Raw genomic sequence first — 15,452 nt, forward strand, 5'->3', positions numbered from 1 at the left:
TAGTTGGGTATGTTAAGAAAAAATCTATTCTCCCCCCCCCCGCCCCATTTACTTGCCCTCTTTAATTTTTTTCATTCTACCAAGTCAAGATAATCAAAAATATTTGTGTAATGATCCCATTTAATCCATTTTATTTGTAGTTCCCCTGTGCCAGTCACATTTCATCAGACCCCGCAATCCAGTATCTCATCAGAGTGCCTTCAATTCAATAGATGCTCTGTAAATGTTTGTTGTATCAATTCATCCCACCCAGTATGAATTGGAAAGGTGAATAGCAGAGGAGGCAGTTCATTTCCTTTCTGTTGAATGGAAAATACATTTTTTTTTCTTTTTATCTTTAAGAATCAAGGCTAAAAAGGGATTCATTTCAAATCTTAAAATTCTCTAACTGGCTTATTAACATTTTTAAGTTTGGTCTGTCACTTGATTCAATATCTTCTTCCCCTCCCTATTAACTTGTGATTGTTGATTTCTCTCTTTCAAATCCTTTTACCCTAAGAAAGGAAAGAATCCCAATGTGGGATTTCACCAGTTTTATCCACCTTCCTTTCTGAACTGTGATCACACACTAAAAGCTCCATCCTGCACTAATGTTTGAAAATCTGTTACCATGGAGCTATTCCCTAGCTTTAAGGGTGGTTTTATTGCATCCGGGGAAGCAGGAGAAGCCTGATGATTAAAATGAAAAGAAAAATCTCCTGATTAGTTATAATAGGAGATGAAAAAGGTTTTTAAAATCAAACAGTGTGGATTGGGACAAACTTTAACAGTTGTCCTTGCCCTCTAAACATTCCCTTTCATTTTCTGCTTTCTGCTTTTGGAAATTTGATTGCTTTTAAAAGACCCCATTGCCCAGTGTCTTCTGGGCATGAGTCCAAGATACAAATGAACATTAACTCAATTCAGTAGATAAAATTCCATATGTATCCAGAAGATATTCCTTATTTCTTCCTACTCCTTTGCCAGCTTCCAGTATTTTTTGGAGCAAATTTATTTAATTTTCCTTTGTATAATCATCTTATTCTTTCCATAAACCTTCTAGGCTAAAGGGTGAAAACTTTTTGAAAGAAAAGTGGCATTTTTTGCAATATTCCCATAATAGACCATTTTGAAAAAAATGTTTTTATAAGCACGTATGTAAAATGAAAGGCAGTGTGGGATGTTTGATAGAGAGCTGAACTTAAAGTCAGGAAAATTAGGGTTTTAGTCTTACTTTTATTAAAGGCAAGACATACCAGTTATGTCATCCTAGGTAAATCTCTTAATCTCTCAGTATTCCAGGCAAATATCTAGGCCTATAACAGAATATGCTGACCTGCAAAGACAGAGAGAGCTTTGAATTACATTTCCAATCCCTATGTCTATATACAAGTTTTTTTTTTTTTCTTAGTTGGGTACATTTTTTTAATTGAATTTTTTTTATTTTCAAAACATATGAAAAATAATTTTTCAACATTGACCCTTGAAAAATCTGTGTTCCCATTTCTCTCTTACCCCCCACTTCCTCTCCTAGAAGACATCTAATGCAATATATGTTAAACATGGCAAAATTATATGTTAAACCAAATATAGACACACATATTTATACAATTATCTTGCTGCATAAGAAAAGTCTGATCATAAAGTAAAAAAAAAAAAGAGAGAGAGAGAGAAAGAAAATTAAATTAAAGTAAAACAAACCAAAACAAAAAGTGTAAAAATGCTATATTGTGATCCACATTCCATTCCCACAGACCTCTCTCTGGATGTAGATGGCTCTCTCCATCTAAGGTCTATTGGAACTCACTTGAATCAGTTGTTGATTCAGTGTTGAGAAGAGCCATGTCCATCAGGATTGATGCTCATATAATCTTGCTTTTGCTGTGTATAATGATTTCCGGGTTCTGCTCATTTCATTTAGTATCAGTTTATGTAAATCTCTCCTGGCCTCTCTGAAATCATCCTGCTGGTCATTTCTCACAGAACAATAATATTCCATAACATTCATATATCTTAATTTATTCAGCTATTCTCCAACTGATGGGCATCCACTCAGTTTCTAGTTTCTTGCCACTATAAAAAGGGTTGCCATAAGACATTTTTGCACATGTGAGTCCCTTTCTTTCTTTAAGATCTCTTTGGAATATACGACCAGTAAAAACACTGCAGAATCATACAAAATACACAGTTTGGTAACCTTTTGGACCTACTTCCAAATTGCTTTCCAGAATGGTTGGGTTCATTTACAATTCCACCAACAATATATTAGTGTCTCAGTTTTCCCAAATCTCCTCCAACATTCTTCACTATCTTTCCCTGCTATCTTAGCCGATCGAAAGGTACATATTGGTTTCTCAGAGTTATCTTAATTTGCATTTCTCAGATCAATAATGATTTAGAGCACCTTTTAATATGACTAGAAGTGGTTTCAACTTCTTCATCTGAAAATTGTCTGTTCATATCCTTTGGCTATTTATTAGTTGGAGAATGGCTTGAATTTTTATAAATTTGAGCCAATTCTCTATACATTTTAGAAATGAGGCCTTTATCAGAATTCTTCAATTAAAAATGTTTTCCCAGCTTATTGTTACCTTCAACCTTGTCTGCATTTATATGCAATTTAATGGAGGGGAGGGAGGGAGAGAATCAGAATCAGTGAGACCTAGATTTAAGTTACATCTCTGACACATTGGGAATGATGTAATTATGAGAAAGTCAATAAATTTCCCAGACAACGTTCCAAACTATATCTTTAGAGAGACCCAAATATTTAGATATTGTCATTGGAAAAAAGAGATCTCATTTATCTTCCATATGTCTGAAGTAGGTCCAAAAGGTTACCAAACTGTGTATTTTGTATGATTCAGCAGTGTTTTTACTGGTCGTATATTCCAAAGAGATCTTAAAGAAAGAAAGGGACTCACATGTGCAAAAATGTCTTATGGCAGCCCTTTTTATAGTGGCAAGAAACTAGAAACTGAGTGGATGCCCATCAGTTGGAGAATAGCTGAATAAATTAAGATATATGAATGTTATGGAATATTATTGTTCTGTGAGAAATGACCAGCAGGATGATTTCAGAGAGGCCAGGAGAGATTTATATAAACTGATATTAAATGAAATGAGCAGAACCCAAAAATATAGTTTGTCATTGGAAAGAGTTCTCACACTGGGAGTTTCTACATGGAATCTATATGGAATGAATTCTAAATGGAATTGAATATTGACATGCATATTCAATTCATGTCAGTGAACTTTTAGATCATATGCATACATATCAATTTACACATTAAAGATAAAATAACCCAAGCTAACCATTCCCATCTGGTTCTTTACTATCTTATCACTACTTCAAGACAAAACTAGTTCTTGCTCCATCTAGTGTGATGACTGTGTATTTTAAAATGAGCTGGAGTCAGAAATTCAGGTTAAGGGAAAATCCTCGATCTTTATTCTTTGTGAAGATGAAGGGGGATGGTGATAGAAAATGAGAGCAGCCATGACATGAACCTGATCAGCAGTCTCTCTCCCTCTCTCTCCACCCACCAAAATCATTCCTACGTCATTTCCCACACAACACCTCAAAACTTGCACAAAGAGTGGGTGGGAGGGGCATTCTTTCTCCAAGCATATATTAATAGAGTATGGTCCAATTACTATTTAGCCTCATGTGCCTGGGATCTCAGTGCATCAACTCGAGCTTTAGTCCATTACATCTCCTGCTTTTTTTTTTTTTGTTTGTTTTAGAACACAGGTGATCACACCCTCCCTGACTTCTCAGGAAAGGAGGTGAAAGCACCGAAAAGGAGGTGATCACTTGCCCCCCCCTCCCCAATTTCTCAGGATGGGAGGTGAAAGCACTAAAAAGTTGATGGTCACGCCCTCCCTGACATTTCGGGAAGGGAGATGAAAAGCACAAAAGGGAAGTGGGGGTTACTAGTGGGTTTCTGGAGTGAAAGGGCTTAGTAGAAACAGATATGCACAAATCCATCAGCAGGGAAGGTATTATACAAGCACATAGCATTAAGGCAGAGGCTATTAGTGATGAGTCCCTCATCTTCCCACAGTCAATGCAGGTTTGATGTGGTGTAACAAACATGAATTGTACATGCAAGTAGCAGTATAACAAATAATATAAATCAACATGGTGTTGTGAAAGATTTCCAGAAGTCCTAGAAGAAGGGTATGTAAATGATAGTCACACATACACCTTCTTCAGCAGCCAAGAGATAGTCCAAAACCAATCTATCGTCCATTGCTTTACATATCAGGGAATCCAATGATCCCCCCAAGTTTTTGAAGTCCTGCAACAGTCTTTTTATGTGTTAGGGAATCCAATGATTCCAGCAGATTTTGAAGTCCTGCAACACTCTTATCATTTCTCAGAAAATCCAATGATTCCTGAGCATTTTCAAGTCCTACAACAATCTTATCATGTTTCAGAGAATTCAATGATTGCTGAGAGTTTTGAAGTGCAAAATTTTTGATGTACATGAGTCAAACACCATAACTGCCCTGCTGTTTCAGTGGTGAGCACAATCAGCAACAGACCACCTGATATTTCTTGGGTCTTCTCCTTCGTTTCAAGGGTCTGCTCCATCTCTCTGCAATGGACAAGGTGAATACGGTTTGTTGGCACCTATTTGATTCCTTCTCCACCTGTAGAGATACAAGCAAACCCTCTTCCCCAAGCAGTTAGCCTATCTGGTCCCTTCCATTCACCACTTTCTGGGTCTCTCCACATCATCTGGTGATTATCTAAAGATAGTGGAGCCGCTCACATTGGACATGGCCCTTCCAGTGGTTATAAAACCTGTCTGCCAGAGCCAGTGCATCTTTGTCAAAAATCAAGAAGTTGATAGTATAAAGGGATAGATTTAGAAGTTCTCTAAGGTTACTTATGGCTTCCCCTTTCTTTTGTTTTTGGAGGAGCATCTTAATGTCTCTGTTTCTCCTCTCTACTATTGCCTGTCCTTGAGGATTAAAAGGTATGCCAATGATGTATAAAATCTTATACTGTGTAAAAAAAGTGTCCAAAATGTTTAGAAGTATATTCAGGATCATTGTCTGTTTTTATTGCTTGTGGCACACCCATAATTGCAAGTGCTTGGATAAAGAATTCAGTGACCACTCCAGCTGTCTCTTTTGCTGCTGTTATTGCAAAAGTGAATGCTGAAAAGGTGTCTACCACAATGTGGATAAAAGACAGGCAACCAAAAGATTTATAATGGGTCACATCCATTTGCCAGATTTCACTGGGTCTCATACAATGAGGGTTCTTCCTGGGAGGCAGTGTAGGAGCGTGGAAAGGAAGGCAAGCCATATAGGCTTTTACTATGCTCCTAGCTTCCTCTCTTGTTATTCCAAATTGTAAACGTAAAGCTCAAGCAGGCTGATGATATTTATAATGAGATTCCTGCACTTGTTGGAATAAAGGAGTATTGACCAACATAGTTAGAAGGCCATCTGCCTTTGAATTACCATCCAAAATGGGACCTGGAATGCCACTATGAGAGTGGACATGAAAAATATAAATCTTACCTGGATACTTTCTCACTTGCTCTTGAAGTTTCTTGAAGAGCTGATATATATTAGAGGATGCAAATTTTATTTGGGTTGTGGCAATTCTTTGTACCACACCTACTGAATCGGCCGAATCAGATATTATATTTATATCTCCTGGATAATAAGTAAGAGCTAGAATGATCGCATACAATCCATTCTGCTGAGTGGACTAAAAAGGAGTTCTGATTGCTCTCTTTATAGTTAAGTCATGAGAGTATACAGCACAAATATTATGTTTGAATGCATTTGTAAAGATAATTGGTCCTTTAAGAGGAACTTTAGATACCTTTTCTTCAAGAATCCATCACCAATTATATCATAATCTGGTTATCTTTAATGGAGACCCATGTGTAAAATTTGGAGCCATGGCCAATAAAATTTGCCACTCTGATGGTCTCACAGCACACATTATTTTGTGTATTGGTGTAAAAGGTGTATATCTTATCAGGTCTTGTCCCAGATAATTGTACTGCTTGCTTAATAGCCTTTAATAAAATTCTAGCCACAAGCACTGGATAAGGAGTAATTTTAGAACACAGGTTGTCATGCCATCCCTGACTCCTAGCGGAGGTCAGAGCCCCCGAGGGGAGGTGATCACACCCTCCCTGACTTCTCAGAAAGGGAGGTGAAAGCACTAAAAAGGAGATGATCACGCCCTTCCTGACATCTCAGGAAGGGAGATGAAAAGCACCAAAGGGAAATGGGGGTTGCTAGTGGGTTTCTGGACTGAAGGGTCTTATTAGAAACAGGTATGCACAAACCCATCAAAATGAGAGGTATTACACAAGCACATAGCAATAATGTAGAGGCTATTAGTAATGAACCTCCCCACAGTCAGTGCAGGCTTGATGTGCTGTAACAAACATGAATCGTACACACAAGTAACAATATAGGTCTATTAGGGGCAGGGCCAAGATGGCAAAGCAGACACACACGACTCTCTAAGCTACTCTCATTACCCTCATAACCAACTATTTAATCCAGCCTCAAAAATAGCTCTTCACTGCTTAAATTCATGAAGAGTTAGAAACACTACAATTTACCAGCCGAAGTCAATCCTGAAGATCACCAGGACAGGTTTGTCCTGAGGGGCCAGGAACAGACTAGCTCAGGCAGCGAGAGGCTAGCATCCTGAGCAGACCAGAGGTGGGGGTGATCTCTGTGGCTAGAGAAGTTATAAGGACCACTCTGCTATAGGCTAACTGCTCTGCCTTGATTACAAAGCAGTAAACTGGCAGAGAAATTAAAACCTAAAACAAAGGGTACTCTAAAAAAATGCCAGAACCTAACTGGCTGTAATCACTCAAACCCGGAAGTGACTCAGGCAGACTTTACCACAGCCCTGAGGCCACATCCTGCAGTTTGGGGCTTTTGCAAGGGCAGTTACTAATCTGCATGGCCAGGGGGCATGTCCTTTTGTCAAAGGACAAAACAGCTAATAACTTTAATAATATAGTGTTTGACAAACCCAAAGACCCCAGTTTCTGGGATATAAATGCATTATTTGACAAAAATTGCTGGGAAAATTGGAAATTAATATGGCAGAAACTAGGCATTGACCCACACTTAACACCATACACCAAGATAAAGTCAAAATGGGTTCATGACCTAGGCATAAAGAATGAGATTATAAATAAATTGGAAGAGCATAGGATAGTTTACCTCTCAGACCTGTGGAAGAGGGAGGAATTTATGACCAAAGAAGAACTAGAGATCACTATTGACCACAAAATAGAAAATTTTGATTATATGAAATTGAAAAGGTTTTGTACAAACAAAATAAATGCAGACAAGATTAGAAGGGAAACGATAAACTGGGAAAACATTTTTACAATCAAAGGTTCTGATAAAGGCCTCATTTCCAAAATATATAAAGAATTGACTCTAATTTATAAGAAAGCAAATTCTCCAATTGATAAATGGTCAAAGGATATGAACAGACAATTCTCAGATGAAGAAATTGAAACTATTTATAGAAATATGAAAATATGCTCCAAATCATTATTAATCAGAGAAATGCAAATTAAAACAACTCTGAGATACCACTACACACCTGTCAGATTGGCTAGAGTGACAGGGAAAGATAATGTGGAATGTTAGAGGGGATGTGGGAAAGCAGGCACACTGATACATTGTTGGTGGAATTGTGAACACATCCAGCCATTCTGGAGAGCAATTTGGAACTATGCTCAAAAAGTTATCAAACTGTGTATACCCTTTGATCCAGCAGTGTTTCTACTGGGCTTATACCCCAAAGAGATACTAAAGAAGGGAAAGAGACCTGTATGTGCCAAAATGTTTGTGGCAGCCCTGTTTGTAGTGGCTAGAAGCTGGAAAATGAATGGATGCCCATCAATTGGAGAATGGCTGAGTAAATTGTGGTATATGAATGTTATGGAATATTATTGTTCTGTAAGGAATGACCAGCAGGATGAATACAGAGAGGATTGGCGAGACTTACGTGAACTTATGCTAAGTGAAATGAGCAGAACCAGGAGATCATTATATACCTCAACAATGATACTGTTTGAAGATTTATTCTGATGGAAGTGGATGTCTTCAATAAAGAGAGCTAATTCAGTTTCAATTGATCAAAGATGGACAGAAGCAGCTACACCCAAAGAAAGAACACTGGGAAATGAATATAAACTGCTTGTGTGTTTTGTTTTTCTTCCTGGGTTATTTATACCTTCTTTATTCAATTCTCCCTGTGCAACAAGAAAACTGTTCGGTTTTGCACACATATATTGTATCTAGGATATACTGTAACCTATTCAACATGTAAAAGACTGCTTGCCATCTAGGGGAGGGGGTGAAAGGAGGGAGGGGAAAAATCGGAACAGAAGTGAATGCAAGGGATAATGCTGTAAAAAATTACCCTGGTATGGGTTCTATCAATAAAAAGTTATTAAAAAACAAACAAACAAACAAAACAAAACAAAACAAAAAAAAAAAAAAACACAAATAACAGTATAACAAACAATATATATCAACATGGTGTTGTAAAAGATTTCCAGAAGTCCTAGAAGGAGAGTATATAAAGACCAGTCACACATGTGCCTTCTTCAGCAGCCAAGAGATAGTTCAAAACCAATCTATTGTCCATTGTTTCACATGTCAGGGAATCCAATGACCCCCCCAAGTTTTTGAAGTTCTGCAAAAGTCTTTTTATGTGTTAGGGAATCCAATAATTCCAGCAGATTCTGAAGTCCTGCAACACTCTTATCATTTCTCAGAAAATCCAATGATTCCTGAGGGCTTTCAAGTCCTACAACAATTTTATGTCTCAGAGAATCCAATGATTCCTGAGGGTTTTCAAGTCAAACAATTTTCTTGTGTCTTCTCCTTCGTTTCAAGGGTCTGCTTGGGTAAGAACAGGTGAAAGTGTTGGCAGACCTTTAACAGCAGCCCTGCCTAAAAATTTGAAGTACTCACTTTTAACCCTAATTGTTGTAAAACGTCTCTTCCCCACACATTGATGGTGATTTTTTTCAACTATAAAAGGAGCAAAAACTCCTGTTTTGTCTTTAAAAGTTCATCTCATAGGGGCAGCACTAACTTCAGCTGCTATTGATCCTCCTACACCAGACATATAGGTGTCTGCTTTAATCTTTGGCTAGTGACTGGGCCAGTTGGCACCTCTAATGACTGTATGATCTGCACCTGTATCTACCAATCCTTCCAATGGTAGGCCATTTATATAGATCATGAGCATAGGTTGGTCAACTATTACAGCTGCTGTCCAGTATATTGCTAGATTTTGTGGCTTGGAGTCAGAATCTGGGTGACTATCACCAGGTTGCTTATTAGGATTCTAAATCAGTTAACCTGTGCTACTAGTTTTCCTGGGTGATAAGTCACACATTGTTTACCTGTATTAGTGACTGGGATATTATCTACACATTCCCTAGTTTCCCACATGAGTGTGTATGGCTGAACACTGTTTTGTATGTACTCTCAGGAGGTGAAATGGGCTAGCCTACTGTGCCTGAAGGCAAGGGATCCATAAGCTGGAGAGGAACAGATTTCACTTCTCCAGGGGGTATCTCAGTTGTCCTAAGCTGCATACAACTCTATTTTCCCCAATTGTAATCCCTTTCTGCCATCAGGTTGCTTCCTGGCTGATTGATTGTGTAATCCCTTTCTCCCATCATATGGCTTCCTGGCTGATTGGTCATGTCTGGGTACTGGACTTCTAAGCATTCTGTGGGTGCACCATCGGCTGCCATTATGTCTCAGGTGTTTTTTACCTCATTTTGTTTCCCTGAATCAGTCTATGTTCTGAGGCCCAATGGAAGCCTCTGTTGCATTTTGGACATGGGGTATTAGGTCTTGTTCTCCCACCCTGTTTTCTCATTTTTTCTCTCTACCAACACTGAACTTTCAAACGCCCTAGTTTACCACACTGAAAGCATTGATGAGTCTCTCTGGAAGTCCCTTGCCAGAAGGGACCCTGTCTTCTCATGTTGGGATCTTGGGAGCTATAGCCTGGCTATAAAAGGCATTTGTGTCTACTGTGGCACAGCGTCTTATGAACTCCTCTATAGGAGTATCTTAGTGCAGGCCTAGTATAATTCTTCTGCAAACCTCATTAGCATTTTCCTTAGCAAGTTGCCTTATCAAAATGTCTGTTACTGAATTTTCACCATTAGTTCTTGTGATAGCTGTCTGCAAACGTTCCACAAAATCAGCAAAAAATTCATTTGGCCCTTGTGTTATTTTTGTGAAGGCCTCACTCTTGTTGTCTTTATTGTGGAGAGAAGCCCACGCTTTGATAGCATTAGCAGCAATTTGCTTATATGCTGCTATGGAGTAATTAATCTGTACTGCAATGTCTGCATAGGAACCCTATACCTGTTAGGAGGTCACACGTAATTGCAGTATGAACTCCACTTTGACTCTTTTGTTGGGCTTGTGTCCTACAGAGCTCAGTATATTCAGAAAGCCACAACAAGTTTTGTCCAGGTTCTAGACATACCCTTGATATAGATTTCCAATCATTAGGGTTTAAGATTTCAAAAGCCAAATTCTGTAATAACATCTTAACCTAAGCTGATGTAGCCCCATAAAGAATGCAAGCCTTGTTCAGATCTTTGAGGGTTTCTATATCAAAAGGAGTGTATTTTCTACTTTCTTGACCAAAAAAGTTAAACTGTTGAATCACAGGAAAAAATGTGAGGTTGGAGCTCAGTTACATCTCTCCCTTCTGCCTTGGCTTTAATTAGTCCTTTTTACAACTTAGTCATAGGAGAAGTTGGATGATGGGGGAGGAGGTTCTGGTGCTGTCACTGTTCTCCCCCTCGCCCCACACTATCTCTCCTCCCTCTATCCTGGAATGTGGAGTTGATGGAGGAGAGTCAATTAACTGCTCTTAGGTGGGGCTGAAGCTGCCTCTTGGGTTGGAAAGTTACCACACCCTTGAGCCTCACTTAAATCTCCATGCCCTGTGGGGATATGATCATTAATCTGTTCATTGCCTTCCTTCTTTATCTCAGGCTTCCTCATCTGGCTATTCCTAGTACTCTTTTTCTTTTTTCTATAACTTATAGCATTTTTTAAGGCCAACTGTATTATATTGTATACATAGAATGCCTCGATGGAAATTGAACGAGGACTTTTTTGTTTTAATATTCAGAGAGCTGATGCCTGATTAATGTTCAATTATCTGGAGAGATTTGCTCTTCCTCTAAGAACCAAGGGGAGGTGAGTTTTAATGTACCCAGAAGTCTAGCTATCTGTTCCCAAGTTATAAGTAGCCCTTATCCTTCTATCAGCTTAAGCATACTTTCTATAGTGCCACTTCTCGGCAGGGTTGTGGTTGGTGAGGGAGTGGGGATGGAGGCTTTCCTAACATGTGCCCCATTTCAGCCAGAAAAGGTTACTAGTTTAGTCCTTAAGAAAATAAGTTCTCTATTTGTCGATTAAAATACTCATCTAAATTTCTGGTCACTTTAGACTTCTTCAGTGAAAGTAGGGTCCTTGGTTCATCACGCCAAGTGTGATGACTGTATTTTAAAATAAGCCAGAGTTAGGAATTCAGGTTAAGGGAAAATCCTCAATCTTTATTCTTTATGGAGATGAAGGGGGGGTGGTGGTGAAAAAAATGAGAGCAGCCGCAACAGGAACCCAACCAGCAGTCTCTCCGCCTCTCTCTCCACCCCTTTCTCTCCACCTACCAAAATCGTCCTTACATCATTTCCCATATAACACCTCAAAACTTGCACAAAGAGTAGGCGGGGCCATTCTTTCTCTAAGCATATATTAATAGAATATGGTCCAATTACTACTTAGCCTCATGTGCTTGGGACCTCAGTGCATCAACTCAAGCTTCAGCCCATTACAATCTAGGTCACCCTGGAAATAATTCACTGCTTATATACAAAATTAATATTTCTCAAAACGATATGGAATACTCCCCTTGGGACTAGAGATTAGTCCCTTGAGCCTTTCTGTCACAGAATATGAATCCTTTGATTTGGGACAATTTAATCCCTTAAAATATCGAAGTTATAATATCATCTGTTAATTGCCAAACGAGTATTACAGCAACACAGTAACTGAACAGTTCAGAGAATGGAGAATAATTGCTAAGAATCGGAGAAGCTGCTCTGTGTTTAGAAGGAAGAATTGATAGGACTTGAACAAGGGGAAGAGAGAAGGTCAGAATTCCAAGTTGAGGGGAGGGAAGCAAATATAATGAACAAATATGTGAATGTGGAAATGTTCAGCCAAGTAGCATAGCTTATAGAGTGTTGGACTTTGATTCAGAAAATATGACTATTCTGAAGGACTTATGATGAAACATGCTATCCATACCCAGATAAAGAACTGGTTACAGAGAAAGACTGAATACAGATTGAACCATACTTTTTTCAAATTTTCCTTGTTTTCCTTAAAGTTTTTTTTTTTTTTTTTGAAGGGAAACTGGGAAGTCTATGTTTTCTTTTGCAACATGACTTTTATGGAAATGTTTTGTGATACTTCACATGAGCCTTCTCAGTAGGGGATAGTGTATGTGGAGAGGAAGAGGGAGGATCTGAAACACAAAATTTTAAAAACAAATGTTAAAAACATGTTTTACGTGTAACTGGGGAAAATAAATAATATATTTTAAAAATAAAGTAAATAATTAAGGATAAAACTGTCAAAGTTGTCCTGCTTTTTTTATATTCCCTTCTTGAATTTGTTCTATTTATTCATCTTAAAAATATTTCAGTGAGTTTCTTTTTTTTTTTTTGCTCATTTGTTCATTCCTTCCTTCCTTCCTTGTTCTTTGTTTACTTCTTTAATTACTTCATTTCTTCCTTTCTTCTTCATTCTTTAATTTCTTCCTCAAGCATAACTCTCACTTCCCTCAACCCGTCACCTGAAGCAAAAACAAAATAAGAGACATTGATCATGCCCTGAAATGCATAATTTATTTTGCACCTTGATTCCATTACTTCTCTTTCAGGATATGGGGAGCATGTTCTACATGGGTCCTTTGAAATTATAGTTGGATTTGAATTGGTTAGATTTCTTGTATTTCAAAGTTCTTTTTCCTTAAAATTTTATATATTTATACATGCATATATTCCTTTTTGTTCTGTTTGCTTCATTGTGTATCACGTTTATATTAATCTTTTTTCTTTGCAAAAGAATACATAGATTTCCCAGTTCCCCTTCAAAAAAAAGTTTCCATGAAACTTTTATTATTTCTTATGGAACAATAATATTCAATTAAATATATAAATCACAATTTTATAAAACTATCTCCAGTTGTAGATTTGACTACTTTTCCATTTGATATAACAAAAAGACTTGCTACAAAAAAGTAATTGGTACATGTGGTCCTTTTCATTCTTCTTTGATCTTTTTGAAAGATAAGCCTAATAGTGGTATTATTGCATTAAAAGATACACGTGGTGTAGTGCCATTTTGATATCCAAGATGTTTTCCAGGCCAAACCATATCTATTTAGGTCATTAAGGTTAAGAGTTAGTATTTCAGTTCAATAACATATATTTTTTAAAACAGTGAGGAGAATTACAAAATGCAAAGAAAAATTAATTTTAGTAGACATTGAACTCAAATAAAATCAGTTAAATAATAAATAATTCCTTACAAATGCATGAAAGTCTTCATATGAAGTCATTCTGTGTAACACAAAGTTTATATATTGAAAAACTTCTATTTTGATTTAGTTTTCAAGACAGATTAAAAAACACTTCAAAAATGCAAATTTATTTTATAAGGATTCTGTAGATCTGGTTTCATTTATTTGTGTATGATTTCTGTCTTAAGGAATTTCAAGGAATCAATAATCTAATGCAGAAAAATTTGAAGTAGCCATTTTAATGTTCATGTTGAATATGAATATATGTCATTTCAAAGATATCACTTAGAAAATTCTAGTCACTAGAGTTATCAGAAGCTATTTCTAAAGAGTTCTTTTCTTCAAAAACCATTTTTGTGTCTATTTTACCTAGGCAATTTTATTTTTAGGGTATTATTTTCCTTGGTATTTTTGGTATCTTTTTAGAACAAGTTATTAATTTTAATTTTCTTTATAATTTTCTTGTATCCCTCTCTTTTCTTTTCTGAATTTTCCAGGGCCAGTATTTATCTTTTTTTTTTTTTTAACATTATCATGTTCTTCTGAGATTGTGCATTAGTCTTCATCGCCACCACAGCAGCTTTTTATAATCAATTTTTATTTGGATGGGGGTGGGGAGGATTGAAAGGGGATTGTTTTTTTTTTTTTTTTGTTTTGTTTTGTTTGTTTTGTTTTGTTTTGTTTGTTTGTTTGTTTGTTTGTTTTGCTATTTGTTTTCTTTTTCAGTCTATGTATTGAACATGAGTTTGATATTAAAGTTGAGCTCTGCTTGCCTGAGGATAATTAAAAAAAAAAAAAAAAAAAACTGCCCAAAGTTTAAAGCTATTTTGTGCTGCTTTCCTGAGTTACTTCTGGGAATATCTAAGTTTTTTAATGCTTTCAAGGTGGTGCAAACTAATGATCATCACTGCTATTCTTATCTGTTCTCTGGTCTTTATTCAGGAAGGACTATTGCCCTCTGTCAACTGTAAGAGCTCTGGGACTTTCAGCCATGGAATTGTAACAAGTCCCCTACTCTACTGTAGCTGTAAGTGGCAGTGCTCTTCTTTGTTTCAGAACTGTGACAATGGCAGTATCCTAGTGACTGATCAAATGTGCTCCTCAATCCTGGATCTGCACACAGATTGTGATCCAGAACTGTGCATGGACAACAGAATTGACAAACTACTTCAGGCCATGAACTCTGTACTACTGAATATCCCTTGTAATTTCTTTTTGATGATTTTTCTTACCTCTATACTATCTCTGATGAGAGAGCTCTGAAAGTTACTACAGCTACAACTCTCCTAAGAACGTCCCAGTTCTCCCACTGGTCCTTCATTGATGATATATTCTGGAAATATATTGACAAACCAGGATTCACATAGAGAAAGATGATCAGAATAGTGAAAAGTCTGGAGTTCACATTATGGAATTATTAGTTGAAGAAACTGGGGATATTTATTTTTGGGGAAAAAAAGACAGCAAGAGTTTTAAAGCTGTCTTTGAGAGAAAATAAGGCTTTATTTTTTTACTTGGCCCCACAAGCCAAAAATAGAAAAAGTAGGTGGAAGTGGCAAAGACACAGATTTCAGCTTCACGTTAGGAAAAACGTCGTGACAATTAACGTTGTCCAAAAATGGAATGGGTGCTTTAGGGAGTATTAATTTCCCTGGAAATGGAAGTCTTCAAGAGAAAGATATCAGGAGTATCATAGAAAGGAATCTTTTAGGTGTAGGATATGCCACATACCTTTTGAGTCTCATTACAATGCCTATATTCAATGATCTTTTGAAATTGTTCTGTATTTCATATTCAAATTCTGTGGTTGATG

The sequence above is a fragment of the Antechinus flavipes genome, chromosome 5, assembly GCF_016432865.1.
Source record: "Antechinus flavipes isolate AdamAnt ecotype Samford, QLD, Australia chromosome 5, AdamAnt_v2, whole genome shotgun sequence".
NCBI lineage: Eukaryota > Metazoa > Chordata > Mammalia > Dasyuromorphia > Dasyuridae > Antechinus > Antechinus flavipes.